Here is a 22758-nt window from a genome sequence, read left to right on the forward strand (position 1 = left end):
TCTTTAATTCCTCCTCACTTTCTGCCATCAAGGTAGTATCATCAGCATATCTGAGGTTGTTGATATTTTTTCCGGCAATCTTAATTCCGGTTTGGGATTCATCCAGTCCAGCCTTTTGCATGATGAATTCTGCATATAAGTTAAATAAACAGGGAGACAATATACAGCCTTGTCGTACTCCTTTCCCAATTTTGAACCAATCCTGTATATACACAGATTTAAATCTTCCTTAAAGCACTTGCCTTTCCCCCAAAGAATCCTGGAAATTGTAGCTTGCCCCCACAAAGAGCTACAGTTCCCAGCACCCTTAAACTACGGTACCCAGGATTATTTGGGGGGAAAGTCATGCATTTTAAATGTATGATTTGTGCACCGCCTAAGAGCCTCTGGCCAGTTGTTATATACGTAATAAGGGAGTGTGGCATCATTTATTCCAGGGTGGGGGACCTCAGGCGCACAGGAGCCAAGCCTCTTATTATCCAGCCCTTGAGAACCTCCCCAGTCGCACACAACCTTTTTCTCAGGCCAAACCCCTTACCAGTTCTGCTCTTCACCCTCCACGAGTGTTTTTGTCTCGCTGTGTCGCATCCTTGAACTCGGATAATGCCTCTTACCTGTCTGGATGCAGGATGGAAAGGTCTCTGTGTGTAGAAACTAGCCAAATGTTGACACCCGTCTTTCTGGAGAGACAATGGAGTGCACCTCTGGGTGTGAAGTCATACCGCTGTATTAGCAGCACTGAGGTGACCTCCCCAGGGTGCAAGACAGTGCTGGATTTGTGTATAAGCTAAACAAGCTATAGCTTAGGGCCCCACTCTCTTGGGGGGCCCCCAAAAAAATTAAAGGAAAAAAACCTGGATGTACAGTACATTTCCAAAATATAAGATAAAAACAAATAAAATAAAACCTTCATACAGCAAGAGTGTTTTGTGTTTTGTAGGCTCCTATGGTGTAAGGGACCCAGGTGGCGCTGTGGGTTAAACCACAGAGCCTAGGGCTTGCCGATCAGAAGGTCGGCGGTTCGAATCCCCGAGACGGGGTGAGCTCCCGTTGCTCGGTCCCAGCTCCTGCCCACCTAGCAGTTCAAAAGCATGTCAAAGTGCAAGTAGATAAATAGGGACCACTCCAGCGGGAAGGTAAACGGTGTTTCCGTGCGCTGCTCTGGTTCACTAGAAGTGGCTTTGTCATGCTGGCCACATGACCTCCGGAAGCTGTCTGTGGACAAACGCCGGCTCCCTCGGCCTATAAGAGCGAGATGAGCGCTGCAACCCCAGAGTTGGACACGACTGGACCTGATGGTCAGGGGTCCCTTTACCTTTATGGTGTAAGTATTGGGCCCCGCTTGCTAGGCTGCTCCCTAAAATATCACTGGTTTGCTCATTTCTATATATAGGGTGCCTACATTCTGCATGGACTGTTATGTGCAAATGTCTTTAGATACCTATTAGGTCCATAAATTACCATACAGCATATATCCGACAACAACAACAACAAAAACAGTGACAATTGATTGTTGACAAAGGACAGCTGGGCATATAAAGGACCCCATTCCCTTCAGTAGCTGAGGCCTCATCAAAGCTAAATCTGGCCCTGGTACAAGCCCAGGCAGTGAGTATGGGTGGGTGGGTGGGGTTCAATACCCCCCTCTCGGCATCAAAGAAAGCCGAGCAAGATGTTTGGCACCAGCTTGGCTGCAGGAGTTGCCGGAAGGAGGCGTACACACACCCAACCGTCTTAGGGACTCCACTCTGAATTTGTGCAGGTTTCACTCCTGAGTCTTTTATTCTCCTGAAGATATCCTGCAAAGCAGCGGAGGTTTAGGATCAATATTTTCATTCTCCTTAGATGGGCTATCTTCCAAGGTTGATGAGCCCCATCTGCCTCTCACTTCACTCTACAGCACTTGCAGAAACTGCTTCCTTGACCATTGGACCCACTGTGGATCTTGTCCTCTCCAGAGGCGTAGGAAGGTCAGGTGGTACCTGGTGCGGAATATTTCTTGTCAACCCCCCCCCATTGATTCCCTCCCATCTGCAAAAATGGTTTTACGTTATTTCAGATTTTCTTACAAAGGAATAATAACAAGTAATAATAATAAAAAAACCTTTTATTTATATCCCGGCCAAAGTCGGGCTCAGGGTGGCTAACATCAGATACATAACATTGGTATAAAATCAAACAATAATTAAATTAGCTCCTAAAAACATCTCAGAATCAAATCAAAGTCTAATTAGATGGCTTTCCACAGGGTTAGGGTTGGGAACAGTAAAGTGTTCTCTGAACTGAAATTTCAGCCTTATAGATACCATCTTATCAAGAGGTCTGTTCCCCACAATATGGGAATTGGGCCTTTAGTGTTGCCGCACCTCAAGCCTGTGGAATACCTTCTCCTGGAATATTGTTGTTGTTTTGTCGTTTAGTCGTGTCCGACTCTTCGTGACCCCATGGACCAGAGCACGCCAGGCACGCCTGTCTTCCACTGCCTCCCGCAGTTTGGCCAAACTCATGTTAGTAGCTTCGAGAACACTGTCCAACCATCTCATCCTCTGTCATCCCCTTCCCCTTGTGCCCTCCATCTTTCCCAACATCAGGGTCTTTTCCAGGGAGTCTTCTCTTCTCATGAGGTGGCCAAAGTCTTGGAGCCTCAGCTTCAGGATCTGTCCTTCCAGTGAGCACTCAGGGCTGATTTCCTTCAGAATGGATAAGTTTGATCTTCTTGCAGTCCATTGGACTCCCAAGAGTCTCTTCCAGCACCATAATTCATATTAGACAAACACAATTTCTCTTGTATTTTTAGTGGTTCCTGAAGACTTTCCTCTTTCAATCAGTCTCTTAAGAGCAGAACTTTCCCAGTCTGCACCTGCATTAAGATTATTTTTAGATGTTTTATTTGCTAGTGTGTCTGCTGTCCCGGACTCCTACACAACTTTTAGAAGACATCTGAAGGCAGCCCTGTATCGGGACACTTTTTGATGTTTTATTTTGTTTTTATATGTGTTGGTAGCTGCCCAGAGTGGCTGGGGCAAGCCAACTAGATGGGCGAGGTATAAATAATAAAAATATTATTATTATTATTATTATTATTATTATTATTATTATTATTATTAAATCAAAGACTTCACAGAATCATAGAATTGTAGAGTTTGAAAGGACCACAAAGGTCTAATCCAACCAGGATCTTTTGCCCAACATGGGGCAAAATAAATACATTTGACTGTGTACTAATGCAAGTGTTTGCTTAGATTTGATTGATTCAAAGGAAAGCAATTCATCACCAGGTAATCACCCTTTGATTGGTGTTAAGTTGCACGGCCGGGATGGGACTCCCGTGATCAATTCTGCGTCATACAGATTGGCGGGAGCTTCCTGGCAACCTCAGAATTCCTCCCAGGTGGAGTATCCATCCTGGGAGCATCTCGTCCAACCGGCCGATTTGCATGAGGGAGAAGGTAAATGACCGATAACAAGGCTGTGCAGCGGCCAATGACAGCTTTCCCCCATTCATTAGAGGCAGGTGGCTCATGCTACAGAGCTAGCAATTTGTGCTCATGCGGTTATCTCATTCAGGAAGCAGACGCCGGACACACCTAGTGACAGCCTTGTGTTTGTTGTCTTAAATTATAATGTTAAAATTGTGGGTGGTAAGAAGAGATGAGAGAGAGAGAGAGAGAGAGAGAGAGAGAGAGAGAGAGAGAGAGAGAACAAACCCTTCTCTCATGCTTGAGGGCACCCTGATCAAGTTTGCAGATGACACCAAATTGGGAGGGGTGGCTAATACCCCAGAGGACAGGATCACACTTCAAAATGACCTTAACAGATTAGAGAACTGGGCCAAACAAACAAGATGAATTTTAACAGGGAGAAATGTAAAGTACTACACTTGGGCAAAAAAAAATGAAAGGCACAAATACAGGATGGGTGACACCTGGCTTGAGAGCAGTACATGTGAAAAGGATCTAGGAGTCTTGGTAGACCATAAACTTGACATGAGTCAACAGTGTGATGCAGCAGCTAAAAAAGCCAATGCAATTCTGGGCTGCATCAATAGGAGTATAGCATCTAGATCAAGGGAAGTAATAGTACCACTGTATTCCGCTCTGGTCAGACCTCACCTGGAATACTGTGTCCAGTTCTGGGCACCACAGTTCAAGAAGGATACTGACAAGCTGGAACGTGTCCAGAGGAGGGCAACCAAAATGGTCAAAGGCCTGGAAACGATGCCTTATGAGGAACGGCTTAGGGAGCTGGGTATGTTTAGCCTGGAGAAGAGAAGGTTAAGGGGTGATATGATAGCCATGTTCAAATATATAAAAGGATGTCATATAGAGGAGGGAGAAAGGTTGTTTTCTGCTGCTCCAGAGAAGCGGACACGGAGCAATGGATTCAAATGACAAGAAAGAAGATTTCACCTAAACATTAGGAAGAACTTCCTGACAGTGAGAGCTGTTCGACAGTGGAATTCGCTGCCAAGGAGTGTAGTGGAGTCTCCTTCTTTGGGGGTCTTTAAGCGGAGGCTTGACAGCCATCCGTCAGGAATGCTTTGATGGTGTTTCCTGCTTGGCAGGGGGTTGGACTGGGTGGCCCTTGTGGTCTCTTCCAACTCTATGATTTTATAATGAGAGAACTCAGGCTTACCAGGAGAAATCCGCCATAGAACATGAACCACCAACCTGGATGGTTTAAAAAAAAAAAAGGATTGGAAAAAGTCATGGAAGGGTAGGCCCTTGATGGTGTTTGGGAGGGAGGGCAACGGAGCACACATGCACATCCAACTGCCTATCGGCATCTGCGTCACCCAGGAGATCACAGCTGCAGAGATGAGAAGATTTTGTTCTGTTGGTTGGAGAGATCACTTCCTGGCTAGCATGGAGAAACCCTATTGCTACTGTAATAAAAATTAGGTTCGGCCCCAGAAGGGAGTCCACGAACCCGAGGGAGAGCCTCAGCAGGGCTCCCCTCCTGTCAAGAGCACCTAAGAACAAATAGAGACGATACAGAATCTCCCAAAGCAAGGCGATAGCCCTTTATTAGAAACTGCTGCAGCAGGGTGTCTTGCAAGCAAAAAGACCCCCAACAAAGGTGCGCGAGCTCCTATATAGACTTTTGAAATTGCCCCCCTCCAGTTCAAGACCACCCCTCCATACATCAGAATTACATTACAAATTGGGAGGGTCTGGTAGCAATGATCTGAGCACACTGGACCCTGCCCCCTGCCTCCTCTTGCCCTCCACCAAAAACCCATCAAGTGAAACAAAAGATATTTACGGTACATTTCCCTATATCCCAGCCAAGTTATCACACTCTTTTGTCTGGCACTCAGGTATCAGGATGCCAGAGATTATCACTCAGGCAGAGGGCTGCTGAGTAGCTGGAGGGGCAACCCCCCCCTTTGTTCCTGAGACAAAGAAATACTTGGTCTGTTGGGAGTCAAAATGGAGTGAGGCCTGTCTTCCTGTGCTGTTTTTCAGACATGTGGCCTTATTTGTTTTGGTACATTAATAACAAATATATATATATATATTTCTTCTAACACTACCAGAAAATTGGAAGGGGGGATGAGAGACCTCCCCCCTCTCCACAAGCATTGCCTCTCCACACTAAGAGGCAAAGACAAAGACCCTTGATTACCAAATGTAGCAATTAAGGTAAAGGTAAAGGACCCCTGGACGGATAAGTCCAGTCAAAGGCGACTATGGGGTAGCGGCACTTGTCTCGCTTTCAGACTGAGGGTGCCGGCGTTTGTCCACAGACATCATTCTGGGACATGTGGCCAGCAGGACTAAACCGCTTCCGGTGCAACGGGACACCATGATGGAACACAGGTTCTACTCACCCCTAAAGGAACCAGGGAGCTTTGAAGGCAGAGCTTTCCAAAATTTCCATGCTGGCGACGCACTTTTTAGACATGCAGCGACGCAGTAATCCAGCTTTACTATCAAACCGGTGGTTAAACTAAACCCTTTCCAGCCCTGGGAGGAGCGTGGGGAGTGTTTGCGCGACGCACCTACAAGCTGCAGTCGACACACGTGTTGTGGCACACAGTTTGGAAAGCTCTATTTTGAGACCTGTTTCTTCGGGTGGCGCTGCGGTCTAAACCACTGAGCCTAGGGCTTGCCGATCAGAAGGTCGGCGGTTCAAATCCCCGTGACGGGGTGAGCTCCCGTTGCTCAGTCCCAGCTCCTGCCCACCTAGCAGTTCGAAAGCACGTCAAAGTGCAAGTGGATAAATAGGTACCGCTCTGGCGGGAAGGTAAACGGTGTTTCCGTGGGCTGCTCCGGTTCGCCAGAAGCGGCTTAGTCATGCTGGCCACATGACCCGGAAGCTGTACGCCGGCTCCCTCGGCCAGTAAAGCGAGATGAGCGCTGCAACCCCAGAGTCATCCGCGACTGGACCTGATGGTCAGGGGTCCCTTTACCTTTACCTTCTTCTCTTACAGGTACATTCAACATGGCCCTGTTTTCAATTCATGGCATTGCGATTCATTTCAGTGCAATTCATGGCATTGCGGAGAGGGGGCGCTCAAGCACAACTTTTCATTTTAATGGCCTTGGATTTTAAAACTTTTGGTAATTTAATGAAGCTCTTATGGTTCCCCCCTTCTCTCTCCCCCCCTCGTTCTCCCCCAGCTTTATGCTGTCTCTAACATTAGTGCCTCACATTGAATATGAATGATCTACAGAAAGAACTCTATGAAATGAAAGCAGAGATGCTGTATGTACCTTTGTAACCCAAAAATTCTTTAATAAAAAGAATTTATTTTAAAAATGAGGGGAGATCATTATCCCCCCTCCCTCTCCTTCTCCCTTCTCTTTCCTCCCTGATGTCTATGACCGAATGTAAACCGAATTCATACCGAATGTCAACAAACCGTGAGAAAGACTCTGTGAATTGAAAGTGGAGACACAATTATTATTATTTAATCATTTTTTAAATTATTTATTTAAATAAAGCACCCCCGTGAAAATTTGCCAGCAGTTTCATGCTCATTTCCCCTTAATGCGCACATTTTTCTATGCAGTTTTGCCTGATCGATGCACATTTTCACATGCAATTTCCCTGAACGTAATGTGTCTTGTTCTGAACAACAGGCGCAATTATTTTGCACTTTCCCATATACAGTCGTACCTTAGTTGCTGAACGCCTTGGAGCTCGTAGTGAGTGTTTTCGAATGGTGTTTTTTTTTTAAAAAAATATTTCTATTAAAGATTTTGTTTTCGAATGGTTTTCGGAAGCCGAATGTCCAGCTACAGGACGCTGCTGCAGCCAATCGGAAGCTGCGTCTTGGTTTTCGAACAGTTCCGGAAGTGGAATGGACTCCCGGAACGCATTCTGTTCGAGAACCAAGGTACGACTGTGTGTGTGCATTTTTATCTTGCTGGAGAAGTAAATCACAAAGTTTGGAGAAGAGTGAATTTCAGTGGCTGGCCGTGTGTTGCCTTTTGGGAAGTGTAAATACGATTCTACGATTTCTGAAGAGGCTAGGACAGAGTTTTGAACATTCAGGGACTCACAGACGATACATTCTGGTGGGTTGATGTTGGTTTTTTTTAAAAAAATGTTAACAGATTGATTGTGTTTGAAAACAATTTAAGAGGGCAATCCTAAGCCCAGTTCAAATAGCTCCACGTCTCAGAATCCCAGCCTGCTTTTCCACATTGCACAGAGCTAAGCTGGCTGCAGGACCCTCTCTAATTTTACCCTTCATTGGAAGTTGTAATTAAGATTAAATGCTCATTTAACCTCTGGAGGATACACACTGTACTCACAGTATATTACAGGCAACTTTAATGAGTTCACATCCCTGCCTGAAATATAATTACGTTAAAACACTTAAAAATGGATTTATTAGCATGGAGCCCACTCCCGAGTCTCTTCCCCCCCCCCCCCACTTAACCACCCTTCCTCTTTCTCTTTTTCAGAGCTTAATTTAACAAGGCACTTTGAACAATTTTTCAAACAGTGCAGAATTTTGCAGGCACCCCCTCCCTTCCTCTCCCAAATGTCACAGCCTGGGTTGTTCTTCTTTTTTTCTTCTCCTCCAGATGGATTTTTGCATCTTTGCAAAAAGGTACTGTGCAAAAATAAAAGTCACCTTTTGGCAACTGCAGGATTTTGTCTCGAGCTCTCGGGATCTTTCAGACCTCGCTCTGTTTTCATTGGCAACTGAAAAGCAAGGGTGGAGGACATACAATGCTTGTTCAGTCATTCAGTCATGTCCGACTCTTCGTGACCCCATGGACCAGAGCACGCCAGGCACTCCTGTCTTCCACTCCCTCCCACCCTCTTGTTGGTAGCTTCGAGAACACTGTCCAACCATCTCATCCTCTGTTGTCCCCTTCTCCTTGTGCCCTCAATCTTTCCCAACATCAGGGTCTTTTCCAGGGAGTCTTCTCTTCTCATGAGGTGGCCAAAGTCTTGGAGCCTCAGCTTCAGGATCTGTCCTTCCAGTGAGCACTCAGGGCTGATTTCTTTAAGAATGGATAAGTTTGATCTTCTTGCAGTCCATGGGACTCTCAAGGGTCTCCTCCAGCACCAGAATTCAAAAGCATCAATTCTTCGGCGATCAGCCTTCTTTATGGTCCAGCTCTCACTTCTTACATTACTACTGGGAAAACCATAGCTTTAACTATACGGACCTTTGTCGGCAAGGTGATGTCTTTGCTTTTTAAGATGCTGTCTAGGTTTGACATTGCTTTTCTCCCAAGAAGCAGGCGTCTTCTAATTTCGTGACTGCTGTCACCATCTGCAGTGATCATGGAACCCAAGAAAGTGAAATCTCTCACTGCCTCCATTTCTTCCCCTTCTATTTGCCAAGAGGTGATGGGACCAGTGGCCATGATCTTAGTTTTTTTGATGTTGAGTTTCAGGCCATATTTTTCGCTCTCCTCTTTCACCCTCATTAAAAGGTTCTTTAATTCCTCCTCACTTTCTGCCATCAAGGTTGTATCATCAGCATATCTGAGGTTGTTGATATTTTTTCCGGCAATCTTAATTCCGGTTTGGGATTCATCTAGCCCAGCCTTTCGCATGATGAATTCTGCATATAATTCTGCACATTACTACTGGGAAAACCATAGCTTTAACCATCGCTTTGTCGGCAAAGGTGATGTCTCTGCTTTTTAAGATGCTGTATAGGTTTGTCATTGCTTTCCTCCCAAGAAGCAGACGTCTTCTAATTTTTTCACTGCTGTCACCACCAGCACTTCTCTGAAGTCTCTCAGCCCCACTCACCTCACAGAGTGTTTGTTGTGGGGGAGGAAGGGAAAGGAGAATGTTAGCCGCTTTGAGACTCCTTCGGGTAGTGATAAAGCAGGATATCAAATGCAAACCCTTCTTTGCACATAACAAAATAATTGCTGAACTGAAATACAATTCAGAAGAAGTATATTAATAGTGAAATACAATTAAGAAGAAGTATATTAATAGCAACCAGTCCATGCAGAATGTAGGCACCCTATATATAGAAATGAGCGAAGCAGTGATATTTTAGGGAGCAGGCTAGCAGACGGGGCCCATTACTTACATCTTAGGAGCCTACACAACACAAAACACTGTTGCTGTATGTAGGTTTTATTTTATTTGTTTTTTCTCTTATATTTTGGAAATGTACATCCAGTTTTTTCCCCTTTAAATTTTTTTTGGGGCCCCCAAAAGAGTGGGGCCCTAAGGTATAGCTTGTTTAGCTTATACGTAAATCCGGCACTGAGTGGGTCCAGGGGTCATGAAGGAGGCTGTAGAGGGAAGTGAGGGGCAGATGGGGCTCCTCCACCTGGGAAGGAAGCCCATCTAGGAGAAGGAGAACTCTGACCCCAAACCCCTGCTGCCTTGCAGGGTACCCTCAGGAGAAGAAAAGGCTAAAGAGTAAATCCTACACAAATCGAGAACATGGTCCCTAAGACAGTTGGATGGCGCCTTGTACGCCTCCTTCCAGCAACTCCTGCAGCCAAGCTGGTGCCAAACGTCTTGCTCTGCTTTCCTTTGGACCCCATCAGGATGCTAAGAGGGGGCTCTTGTCGTCTGGACAGCCCAGGACCTCCAGTCACACTTCCCAGGCTTATGGCCCGGAGAGGTCAGTTTGGTTCTGCTAACACAGTGGTTTGACTTCACCCCCCAGAGGTGCACTCCATTGCCTCTCAAGACTGACAGATGCCAACCAATACTTGGACGCGGGTGGCACTGTGGGTGAAACCGCCATGCTTAGGGCTTGCCGATCGGAAGGTCGGCGGTTCGAATCCCCGTGACGGGGTGAGCTCCCGTTGCTCGGTCCCTGCTCCTGCCAACCTAGCAGTTCGAAAGCACGTCAAAGTGCAAGTAGATAAATAGGTACCATTCCGGCGGGAAGGTAAATGCCATTTCCGTGCGCTGGTCTGGTTCGCCAGAAGCGGCTTAGTCATGCTGGCCACATGACCCAGAAGCTGTGCGCCGGCTCCCTCGGCTAGTAAAGCGAGATGAGCGCCCCAACCTCAGAGTCTTTCGCGACTGGACCTAATGGTCAGGGGTCCCTTTACCTTTACCTTATGGGCCACTTGCGACCCACCAGAAGTGGCTTAGTTGTTACGGAAATTATGGGGGGGGTGGTCACCAAAGCAAAGTCTCCTCCCGGGTAAACTCATTGGGGTGTGGAGTGATGCCCTTAAGGGAACCCATCTCTTTGCCATGATCCAGTAGGCGAGAGACCACGTACACAGGGAAATGCCTCAGCAGATAATCTCTGGATGCTTCAGGAAGCCACTGGGCTAATATCCCTCAACCGGAATCCCATTGTTCTCTCCCAGATAAGTGCTCAAGGTATCCTTGCCAATACTTAACACCCATTCACATTGGCCCAGGGCTATCTCCCTGATATTGCTCTGTTTCCCCCCTATGTTAATCTTGTTTTTCCTATATGTCAATCATGTATAACCCCCCCTTTCGTGATGTAGTGATGATGTTTTAGTGATGTAGTAATGATGTTTCCAAACTGTATTCTGGGATATGGTAGGAGTTTTTAAAAGTTCTTGTAACGCTGCTCTCGGGGTGCAGTTTTACTGTAACCTATTGTGCAATAAACCCTGTCCTGTCCTTGCTCCAGTGGCTGGACTTCTTTTATTTAACTCCGCAGAAACCAGTGGGCTTATCCCCAAGGGCTAGGTGCCTGGGCAGTTCCACACCTGGGATTTTCTGTTACATAGTCATGCTGGCCACATGACCTGGAAGCTGTACGCCGGCTCCCTCGGCCAGTAAAGCGAGATGAGCGCCGCAACCCCAGAGTCATCCACAACTGTACCTAACGGTCAGGGGTCCCTTTCCCTTTACTTGGTTCCTGTTGTTCCTGGGAACTGTAGTTTGTTATGGGCGCTGAGAGCTGTTAGGAGATCTCTGTATCCCTGCCAGAGCTACAATGACCAGAGCATAGCTGTCAACCTTCCTTTTTTGCAGTGGGAAACAGTGCTGGAATAAGGGAATTTCCCCCCCAAAAAGTTGACAGCTATGGGCCAGAGTGGTTTAGCAATCAGCTCCTCTTCCTGGGAAACTCATGGAACCGTAACTCTGTTTATAGAAAAGTTCCGTTCCCTTGAACTGGCATTTCATTTCCCCCACGCCCTCTCTTTTTATGAAAAAGTGAACTGCTGGTGTATGAGACTTTTATCCAGCAGATGGCAAGAGGTGAACAAGCCTCCTTTGCTTGGCACTTCTTACAAAACTCTCTCTCTCTCTCTCTCTCTCTCTCTCTCTCTGTGTGTGTGTGTGTGTGTGTGTTTGTTTGTGTGTTTGTGTGTGTGTGTGTGTGTGTGTGTTTATTTGGAAGCTGAGTAATACCAAAGTATCTATTATGGGAACTTTTGCAAAGCATTGCAGATAAAAGCGGCACTTCCTCAGAAGACAAGCCCCAGAAATAAGCAAATCGATTCAGATGGGCTGCTTCTCTGTTTCCCCAGCTGGGGGGGCAGGCAGAGGGCAAAGCCACGGGAGGAAATCTCTGCTCATCGCGCTCGCTTTGCATATGTCTGCCGTGATGACTGCACAGGCTGTCACTCGGCCGGGCCAAAAATGTGTGGCAAAGTTGATTTGCAACTGCTGAGACGGTTCTCCCCGCATTTGTGTGTGGTGCAACAGCTGCACCTGTGTGCTTGTACATGCGTGCACAACCTGTTTGCCTGCTTCATTAGGGCACAACACAAACAAGAGTAGAATCATAGAACTGTAGAGCTGGAAGGGACCCCCAAGGGTCATCTAGCTGAACCCCCTGCAATGCAGGAATCTTTCCCCCCATGTGGGGCTCAAACCCACATCCCTGAGATTAAGAACCTCATGCTCTAACAATTTGAGCCATGTTAGTATCGAGCTCTTCCTGTAGAATCTGTGTCGGTTTAAGGCAGCGTGGGCTTTGCTTCCGCCCAGGCAGAGAATTCCAAAACTGGCTAAACTATAAGTGGGTAGCCGTGTTGGTCTGCCATAGTCAAAACAAAATAAAAAATTCTTTCCAGTAGCACCTTAGAGACCAACTAAGTTAGTTCTTGGTATGAGCTTTCGTGTGCATGCACACTTCTTCAGATACCTATAAGATAAGAACTAACTTAGATAAGAGCTAACTTAGTTGGTCTCTAAGGTGCTAATGGAAAGAATTTTTTATTTTGTTTTGACTATGGCTAAACTATAGTTGTGTAGGGCTGCCATACACTCAGAATCTCCCGGACATATCTGGAATTCATCCGCCAGAAACAGCGTCCGGGTGGAATTTCCAAAAACCAGTTAAAATATCTGGGAAAACCTGGGTCTATGGCAACACAAGTTGGAAGTGTTGATTTTTTGGTGAATTTCCTAAAAAAAATAGCTCAAAAACGACTGGGGGGGGGGAGAGAAAGCTCAACAACTTTAGTGTCCGGATTTTCACTTTTTGATATATGGCAACCCTGTGGTTGTGTGTTCAGCGGACGTTCAGTCTGCCCCCACTCCCCCAAAACATTTCTGAGCTATAATTTGCAAAGTGCTTGATGGCAGTGGAGGCTGGTCTATTACACCAAACGGGCAATGCGCTATGCACCTCCGTTTGCTCTCAGGCAGCCCCCCACCCCCGCCTATCTTCTTGTGCCCAGTCAAGGGCTGGTAGGGCTCTGAGGAGTGTGTGGCAGAGGATGATCCAGGGTAAGGGGTCAGTGATTTATGGGCAACGTTCGAAATTCGCCAGGTGCATTTTGCACCTGCCTAGGTGGGACGCCAGGTGCAGAGCTGGACCATAAAGAAGGCTGATCGCCGAAGAATTGATGCTTTTGAATTATGGTGCTGGAGGAGACTCTTGAGAGTCCCATGGACTGCAAGAAGATCAAACCTATCCATTCTCAAAGAGGATGAGATGGCTGGACAGTGTTCTCGAAGCTACTAATATGAGTTTGGCCAAACTGCGAGAGGCAGTGAAGGATAGCCGTGCCTGGTGTGCTCTGGTCCACGGGGTCACGAAGAGTCGGACATGACTGAACGACTGAACAACAACAACATGGGGGACGTGGGTGGAGCTCTGGTCTAAACCACAGAACCTAGGGCTTGCTGATCAGAAGGTCGGTGGTTCGAATCCCCGTGACGGGGTGAGCTCCCATTGCTCGGTCCCAGCTCCTGCCAACCTAGCAGCTCAAAAGCACGTCAAAGTGCAAGTAGATAAATAGGTACCGCTCCGGTGGGAAGGTAAACGGCATTTCCGTGCGCTGCTCTGGTTCACCAGAACCGGCTTAGTCATGCTGGCCACATGACCAGGAAGCTGTACGCCGGCTCCCTCGGACAGTAAAGCAAGATGAGCGCCGCAACCCCAGAGTCGTCCGCGGCTGGACCTAATGGTCAGGGGTCCCTTTACTTTTTTACCTTATGGGTCACTTGCGACCCAGTGATGATGCCCAGGTGCCAGGATGGCACCTTACGTTTCCACCATCTGGAGGTGCATACCTGGGGATCTATGGATCTGGACTGTTTTCACCCGCTAGCAGCACATCCTGTAGAATTCTATCCACGATATTTTATCTGCGCCATCAGAATGAATATCGGGAATGTGGTGGACTTGTGGTAAGGTCAAGGCCTTTTGGGAATCTATTTACAATGAACTTAAGAAGATGTTTAAATATACTTTTCCAAAAAGACCTGAGGCCTTTCTATTGGGCTTGATGGGAGATGAAATAGCTAAAAGGGATAAAAGACTGTTCATGTATGCAACAACTGCAGCGAGAATACTGCTTGCCCAAAAATGGAAATTACAGGAATTACCAACGATTTATGAGTGGCAGACGAAGATGGCGGAATATGCTGAACTTGCAAAACTGACCGGCAGGGTCAGAAACCAGGACGACTCGAGGTTTCGAAAAGAATGGAGTAAATTTGTGGAGTACTTAAGATTGAATAGACAAAGTTTGAAAACACTGGTAGGATTGGAATAAACCTTTGACATAGGTTAATATGGAGGAATAAAAACTGTGCGATAAGATTGGACTAGAAAACCAACTGACGTGGGGGAGGGAAGTCATAGCTCGGCGGAGCAATGGTTGAATATTATTTGTGTTAGATACTGAATTGATTGGTTGTATATTTGGAAAATTAATAAAAATTTATTTTAAAAAAACAGAATGAATATCGGGAACCCAAAAGTCGTATCGAAAAATACAACTTTTGAGACATCTGGCCCCCAAAATGGCAACCAGGCATTCAGTTTTGGCGACTGTAACCCTGGTTTAAGGAGCTGTTTGGCGCCTAGCTTGTATATCTCAGTTTCTAATACTGCTTAACCCTACCAGCCCCAATGGCTATTGGCCGCCATCGCTTTGCAAGCTTATTTTATTTATTTCAATGGTATACCAGCACCCTTAACATTCCCAGCATTCTTTGGTTGGAATTCATGACTGTTAAAATGGATGTAAGAGTGATTTAAATGAGTGTTATGATGTTATCCCTAGGACACAGCAGAGACCTAGACTTCCCTTGTGAGTTGCTTAACCGGCTCCCTAAGCAACTGCATTAACAGAACATGAACAAGCTATTCCTGTCTCTGTCTCTACTGAGAAATTGGGAGCTGGGAGGAATCAGGGACCCTTCTCAGCGGTCCATGAGCAGAGCTGATATTTTACAGTTTCATATGCGTGTGGTTCAATTTCCCCGAAATCAACTTTTTCAGAAAAAAAAGTCAGAAACCACAGTTTCAATCTTTCAAGAGGATCAGAAACCAAGTTCAGGAAACAGCTTTGATGGCAAGAGTCACTGGAAGTAGAGATATTTATTAAGCAGGCCTTCCTCGAGAAAAAGGAGGCGATACGCCGGAGGAAAGAACACACAACCGCCGACGCCAATCAGCGGCCAGAAAACCTGCACCGCTTTCAGGTCTGCTGCATTGGAACAATCTGTCCCAGATCTTCAGGCGCCTATCTGCGGGCAGGGGCTCTGCTTCGCTAACATCTGCAGAGCAGGCAAAAATCCAACAGGTGCTGGTTTCTGGACGGTTGAAACAAAAAGAGATTGTGGGGAGCCCCCAATAGGTTTCTCCAAATTAGGCGAATGGGCTGTAGCATCATCATCATCATCATCATCATCATCATTATTATTAATCATTATTTGTGCTGGCCCCAGGGGTTTGTCCGTGAAGCGAGGTCCAAGTCCAGTCCTGGGTCTAGGGGTCCAAAGGAGGTCAGTCCGGCGGGGAGCGAGGCAGGGAGCAGGTCAAGGTCCAAGGCAGGTGCAGGCACGAGGTTGCGGGTCAAGCATACGTTTGCAGCTAAGTTGCTCACGCAACTTGGGCTGGGTCTGGCTGGCTTTTATCTGGCCCTATGCTTAGGGCGGTCCCGATCCTCCGGAGACTCGCCTCTCCTCTGGGCCTGGAGGCGAGCACTCCTCCTGAAAGCACTTAGCTCTCTTCGCCTCTCTGTCCTGAGCCTCTGCAGCTCAGGAGAGGCTGGTGGGTTACTGGACCCAGGGGCTGCCTCAGCTTCCTCTGATGAGGCTGGGAGTGGAGCACCTGCAGGCAATGCGTCCTCCCTCCCATCAGGAGCCAGAGCAGACTCTGCTGATGCCTGCACCTGGGGATCCAGCACAGGTGGGGATCCTTCAGGCTCAAGCCCTGGCCCCGGCTCAGCTGGTTCTGGAGGCGGGGAATCCTGTGCAGGCTGGGATCCCTCAGGTTCAGCATCAGAGTCTGACTCCCAGGCCATCACACCATTGTTATTTATGTTTCACCTATTCATTCCAGAAGCTCAAGGAAGTGTACATGGTTCTCTCTTCCCACAACAACCCTGCGAGGTAGGTTAGGCTGAGAGTGCGTAACTGGTCCAAGATCACCCAGCGAGCTTCATAGTTGAGTGGGGATTTGAACCCAGGTCTCCCAGGCTGCAGCCCAACACTCCGCTACACTGTGTCGGCAAATGCAGTTCAGCGTAAAGAAGTGTGCAGCATTGCATGCTGGGACACGAAATCCTAATTTTGCATATATATGTATGCTAATAGTGGCTGAGCTGGTTTTAGCTGACTGGGAATGAGACTCTGGGGTTGCAGTGGATTGCTCGATTAAGTTATTGACCCAGTGTGTGGCAGCTGCGAAAAGGTGCATCCCATGTTAGGGATCGGTTTCCAGCACTTTGCAGCGAACACCCCGTGTTTTGCAGCGCCCCACAAACTGAGCAACTGATACGTCAGACCCGGGGTTCATAGTTGAAGCCCCCAAACCCAAGAGTGCCCGAAGTTTGGCAATGGTTTTGCAGCGGAAACCCCACGTTTTGCAGCGTCCCACAAACGGAACGATTGATATTAAAACCGAGGGTCGTAGCTATCACCCCGAAACCCAGCGTTGTCTGATTCTCTCCAAACAGAGAACATTCATGGCAGAAAGGGGCCACCAACCACAATGGCTGTGATCTTCCTTCCCTGACAAAGGCAGCATGCTCTAAATACCAGTTGGTGGAAATTGCAAGTGGGGACTGTTAAGTTGTGGGTGGACACAGCAGACGACACAGTGATTTCCAAGCAGCTCTTGTTTATTCTCAGGCTGGAACAGAGGTGAGCTGAAGGGCTCAGCAGCCTGCTTATATAGAACTCAGCTACAATGCAACAGTAACAACTTTCTGCAGTTACCCAATCCCGGAACGTCACTTTTCAATCCTTCATTTGCATGTGCGGACCTGAGTGAAAACTGCAGCAGAATGAACTATATACACGCACCCCTAGTGGCCTAGGGTGAGAACTTCAATACATAACAGGGACAGTGCTGTTGCACTCAGATTTTGCTTGTGGGTTTCCCATTGGGTCATCTTTTTGGTCGCTGCGAAAACAGGATGCTGGACTAGGCCTGATCCTGCTGGGCTGTTAAGGCCTTAGATTTCTCAGAATGCAAGTTGCATCAATGCCTGGAAGAGACGACCTGTTGAAATCCTTCCTGTCTTAACCTAGAAGAAGGGCTGAGAGCTCAGCTGCCCGTTTTGCACAGGGAATCAGGTGCCTATCTGCCGGGGCTGCCTCAAACAAGCCCTCTTTGAAGACGCAAGAGATGATGCACGATTGCTTGGAAAGGAGTCCTGCAGGGTTCAACGGGGCCTTCCTTCCCAGCAGGAGTGCCCAGACCTGCAGCTAGAGAAACCTTCTTCCAGGAAGGACCACAAGAACCAACACCCTCCCCCTTTCCTTCTCAAATGATCTATCACTCCGCATCTCCCTGGGCTGTTTGATAAGCTGTTTCCACCCAAAAAAGGGCTTTCGTTAGAATTCAAGATGGTGACAGCTATCTGGAACTGATATCATGCACAGCAGTTGATAAAGGACTTTTCCATTCCAGGCATGCCCCATTCTTTGTACTGGTAGAGGGGGAAGGTGGTTTTCTGCAGTCTCTTACCAGAGGCACCTCTTGGGAAACAGTTCTTCAGAAAAGCGCCCATTTGCATTTGAATAAATCAGAAGCTCAAGAAACATGTGTCTGGAAAGAGATTTCCACCTGCAGCTGGATTTCTGGTTTGTTTCAGTGGCCATTGATCTCAAGGACTGAAGCTGAGGATGTTCCTTCCCCCAACAGCTTCTCCTTGCACACAAAAAAGGGGCCATCAAATAGGGAGCAGGCCTATGGAGAGGAGTGCTGCTGTTCACCTGTGATGTTGCTGGCGCTAGCCAATAGGTCCTTACAAAACTCTAGGACAGCCCGAATAAATTATGCTGCTATGTTGGGTGCAAAGGTGGGAGGGTGTTTGGGGAGGGTGGATCGGCATCTTTTAGTCAACGCAACACGTTGTTCTTAGAAAGGAAGCGCTTGTTGAAAAGAGAGCGGTCCAGATTCCTCAGAACGGATGAGTAACCTGCTGCCCAGTGGTTTGCATTGCAAACAAACCATCTTACTTGGAAATTCAAGGGCAAGGGAGGGCATCAGAGGTCAACTCCCCAAAAAGAGAGGGGTGTACTCCTGTGCCTCTTGTTTTCAAGAAAAGCAAATGATATCCAATAAGAGATAACGACAAGAGCAAACTGTGCTGGCCCCAAGGGTTTGTCCATGAAGCAAGGTCCAAGTCCAGTCCTGGGTCTAGGGGTCCAAAGGAGGTCAGTCCGGCGGGGAGTGAGGCAGGGAGCAGATCAAGGTCCAAGGCAGGTTCAGGCACAAGGTTGCAGGTTGAGCATACGCTTGCAACTAAGTTGCTCACGCAACTTGGGCTGGGTCTGGCTGGCTTTTATCTGGCCCTATGCTTAGGGCGGCCCCGATCCTCCGGAGACTCGCCTCTCCTCCGGGCCTGGAGGCGAGCACTCCTCCTGTAAGCACTTAGCTCTCTTCGCCTCTCTGCCCTGAGCCTCTGCAGCTCAGCAGAGGCTGGTGGGTTACTGGACCCAGGGGCCGCCTCAGCTTCCTCTGAAGAGGCTGGGAGTGGAGCATCTGCAGGCAATGAGTCCTCCCTCCCATCAGGAGCCAGAGCAGACTCTGCTGATGCCTGCACCTGGGGATCCAGCACAGGTGGGGATCCTTCAGGCTCAAGCCCTGGCCCCGGCTCAGCTGGTTCTGGAGGCGGGGAATCCTGTGCAGGCTGGGATCCCTCAGGTTCAGCATCAGAGTCTGACTCCCAGGCCATCACACAAACTATGCTAAAATCCTGGGTGTTCTCCCATTTATAAGGGCATCTTTTGAATTCTGCTGGTGGCAGGGAGGGTCTAAAGTGCCGTTCTCAGGCAGATGGTGTGAATCTTAGCACCCAGCTCTTTGACCAAGGGGTGTTTGTTTATTTGAAGCACACACAAAAGTGAGCTCTTTAGCCAAAAAGCCCTCCTAGAGACGCTTACGTAAGATCAGTTAAAAACAAGACGAGACTCTGCCTTCAGGAACACAATCTAAAAGACACAACATGAAAGGAAAAAAGGGATGGGGAGGGAAGAGGAAAAGCAGCCAAACCAGGCATCGCTTCTTAAAATCGAGCTCTTAATAAGAAGCCAGGATGGAAGCGGTTCAAGGAGAGGGAGAGCTGGAAGCTGATGCAATGGACTTGCCGCTTTCCCTTTTTTGCCTCTTGCTGCAGGGAATGAACAGCTGCCGCCAGGTGTCAGATGGGGTAAACGCGGCTCGTGCCATCTCTGCTGCTACATGCCTCTCGAGAGCTCGGGCGGAAAGCAAAAGCGAAACCTCTGCCGAGATTGTCACCGGTGCAGAGAGAGCACATGCTTTCTGGGAATTGCAAGGTGAGAGCCGTAAACAGACCTGAACGTTCTGCTGAGCACAGGGCACATTATGGTAGTGGGGGGGGGCAGAGGGCTCAGCATGCAGATGTGCTTTATGCAAGGTCAGGAGACTGGCCCCACTGAAGTGGCCAAGTTACCCATCCCCAAGACGGAGGGCAGACGGAGGCACAGATTTGCACGATGTTTGCACATGCCGGCACACCTGTATAGACAGGTATAGAGAAAGCAATTGACCTATATAAATGCCATAGTGTCTCGCCATAGTGTGGAAGGCTGCCAGCAGGTGACCTTCCGCGTGCTCAGTTCGCTATACAGATGCAAGCTGCTGGTGGCCAATTTCAAAGCCTCCTTGGAGATCTTTCTTTCTAAACCAGCAGTGGGGAATTTTAGGCTTGTGTAAGGCAGCCCAGACCTCTCTTACTTGCCTGGAGTAAGGATGCCATGAATTTGTCCTTCTCTACAGATGTGATTGGGACACGGGTGGCGCTGTGGTCTAAGCCACAGAGCCTAGGGCTTGCCAATCGGAAGGTCGGCGGTTCGAATCCCCACGATGGGGTGAGCTCCCGTTGCTCAGTCCCAGCTCCTGCCAACCTAGCAGTTCAAAAGCACGCCAAAGTGAAACCGGAGGCCTGCCTTTTGAGCATGACCAACCATGAGATACCCAGTCAGGACAGAGTGTTTTTTATGTATGCCACAACAGCTGCTAGAATTTTACTTGCAAGAAACTGGAAAGGTGAAGAGCTCCCGACAGTGGAAGAATGGCAGATGAAGCTGATGGACTTTATGGAACTCGCCGAACTGACCGCGAGACTCCGAGACCAGAGGGAGGAGAAGGTGCAACAGGACTGGAAGAAATTTAAGGATTATTTAAAAAATCGTGAAAAGCTAGATATTTGAAGCAGAATCGGCTTGTTTAATTGGCTTTAGCTAGTTGATGTTAATGAAAATAGTATATAAGAAGTAATGTTATGAATGGTTTAGAATATTTAGTAATACTTAAGGATGTGTTGTTTAAGTAATGAATTATATAGTATTTTAAAGATTAGAAAGAATTGTGGTGAATGTTAAGAAAATAGTTACAAAGTTACCAAAGAATATTAATATTGAACGCAGCTGAGAGAACGGGGGAAGTCCCCCAAAGAAGATTTAAAACTAGAATTAAACAATGATTCTTTAATGTTCCTGTTTAGGTATGTATAAGTTTTCTTTTGTTATTTCTTATGTTGTTTTAATGTGTTTGATGTGTTCCTTTATTTTTTGTCAATTGTTTCTGTTTATCTGTTTGGTATATTTGTTGTTTATTGTAGAAAATAATAAAATCTTTATAAAAAAACAACAACAAAAGCACGCCAAAGTGCAAGTAGATAAATAGATGCCGCTCTGGCAGGAAGGTAAACGGCGTTTCCGTGCGCTCTTCTGGTTCGCCATATGCAGCTTAGTCATGCTGGCCACATGACCCGGAAGCTGTCTGCGGACAAACGCCGGCTCCCTCGGCCAGTAAAGCGAGATGAGCTCCGCAACCCCAGAGTAGTCCGCGACTGGACTTAACGGTCAGGGGTACCTTTACCTTTACAGATGTGATTGCTTATGCATATAACCACCACCAGCAGCAATTTTATTATTTGTACCCACCCATCTGACTGGTTTTCCCTAGCCACTCTGGGCCGCTTCCAACAAATTATAAAACCACAGTATAACATTCAACACTTCCCAACAGAGGGCTGCCTTCAGATGTCTTCTGAAAGTCAAATAGTTCTTTATCTCCTTGACATGATCTGACAAGAGGGCGTTCTACAGGGCAGGCGCCACTATTGTGTTTTAATATTTTGTTGGATGCCACCCAGAGTGACTGGGGAAACCCATCCAGATGGGTGGGGTATAAATAATAATAAAATATTACTACTACTACTACTACTACTACTACTACTACTACTACTACTACTACTGAGAAGGCCCTCTGCCTTGGTTCCCTGTAACCTCACTTCTCGCAGGGAGGGAACCGCCAGAAGGCCCTCGGAGCTGGACCTCAGTGTCCGGGCTGAACAATGGGGGTGGAGATGCTCCTTCAGGTGTACAGGGCCAAAGCTGTTTAGGGCTTTAAAGGTCGGCATTAACACTTTGAATTGTGCTCAGAAACGTACTGGGAGCCAATGCAGATCCTTCAGGACCAGTGTTATATAGTGCCAGAGGTCACTCCCAGCCACCAGTCTAGCTGCCGCATTCTGGATTAGTTGTAGTTTCCGAGTCACCTTCAAAGGTAGCCCCACAGTATGAGAACTGAAAAACAGCTTTCTTCCAAAATTTGCCATTACGTGAATTTTGCAATAGACTTCTCCCCTCCACCCCCCCAACAACGTTTGCAAAAATGAATATATTGGGGAAAGTGTTATATTATGTCAAAAAACGCACACACAACACCATGCAAAACATGCATTCTACTCATGGAAATTGCTTGCCAAAATGCATGCATTGCGTCAAAAATGCACATCAAATTGTGTTTATTTGGAGAAATTTACACTAAATTTCTGCTTGGCAGGGGGTTGGACTGGATGGCCCTTGTGGTCTCTTCCAACTCTATGATTCTATAAATGCAGAAGGATTTTTGCAAGGATTTTAATATTGTAGATTTCTGCAACATGTGGAGAAGTGAATTTAAGATTGGGAACATGAGAAACTGAGAGAGCCAAAATTGAGAGATTCTTCTGTCATTAGTCATGGAACTAAGACACCTGGGGGGGGCGCACTTTGGAAATGTAAGTCCATCAGGGAGGAAAGGACACCCCTTGCCTCCATGCCAGCCCCCCACTGGAGATCCGCAGCCTGGATGCCTCCCTTTAGCTTACAAAACAAGACAAACATTGATTAAGAGAGGTTTGAGCCTCTCACCTGCTGGCTGGGGGGCAGGACCTGAGTTCTTCTGCATGCAGGCCTTGGGCTTTGAGCCTTGGGCCCTTCCCCAGCCAGATAAGCGATAGATCAGATAAATTAAGCCATCAATTTTGGTCAAGCTGATTCAAATATGTTGATTGACTCATGAAGTGTCGCAAAGCACACATAAGAGGTGGGGCAGTCCCCTGCAAAAATACCTAAGAGGGTGAAACTCGATTACACCTGGGA

The sequence above is a fragment of the Lacerta agilis genome, chromosome 13 (assembly GCF_009819535.1).
Source record: "Lacerta agilis isolate rLacAgi1 chromosome 13, rLacAgi1.pri, whole genome shotgun sequence".
Taxonomy (NCBI): domain Eukaryota; kingdom Metazoa; phylum Chordata; class Lepidosauria; order Squamata; family Lacertidae; genus Lacerta; species Lacerta agilis.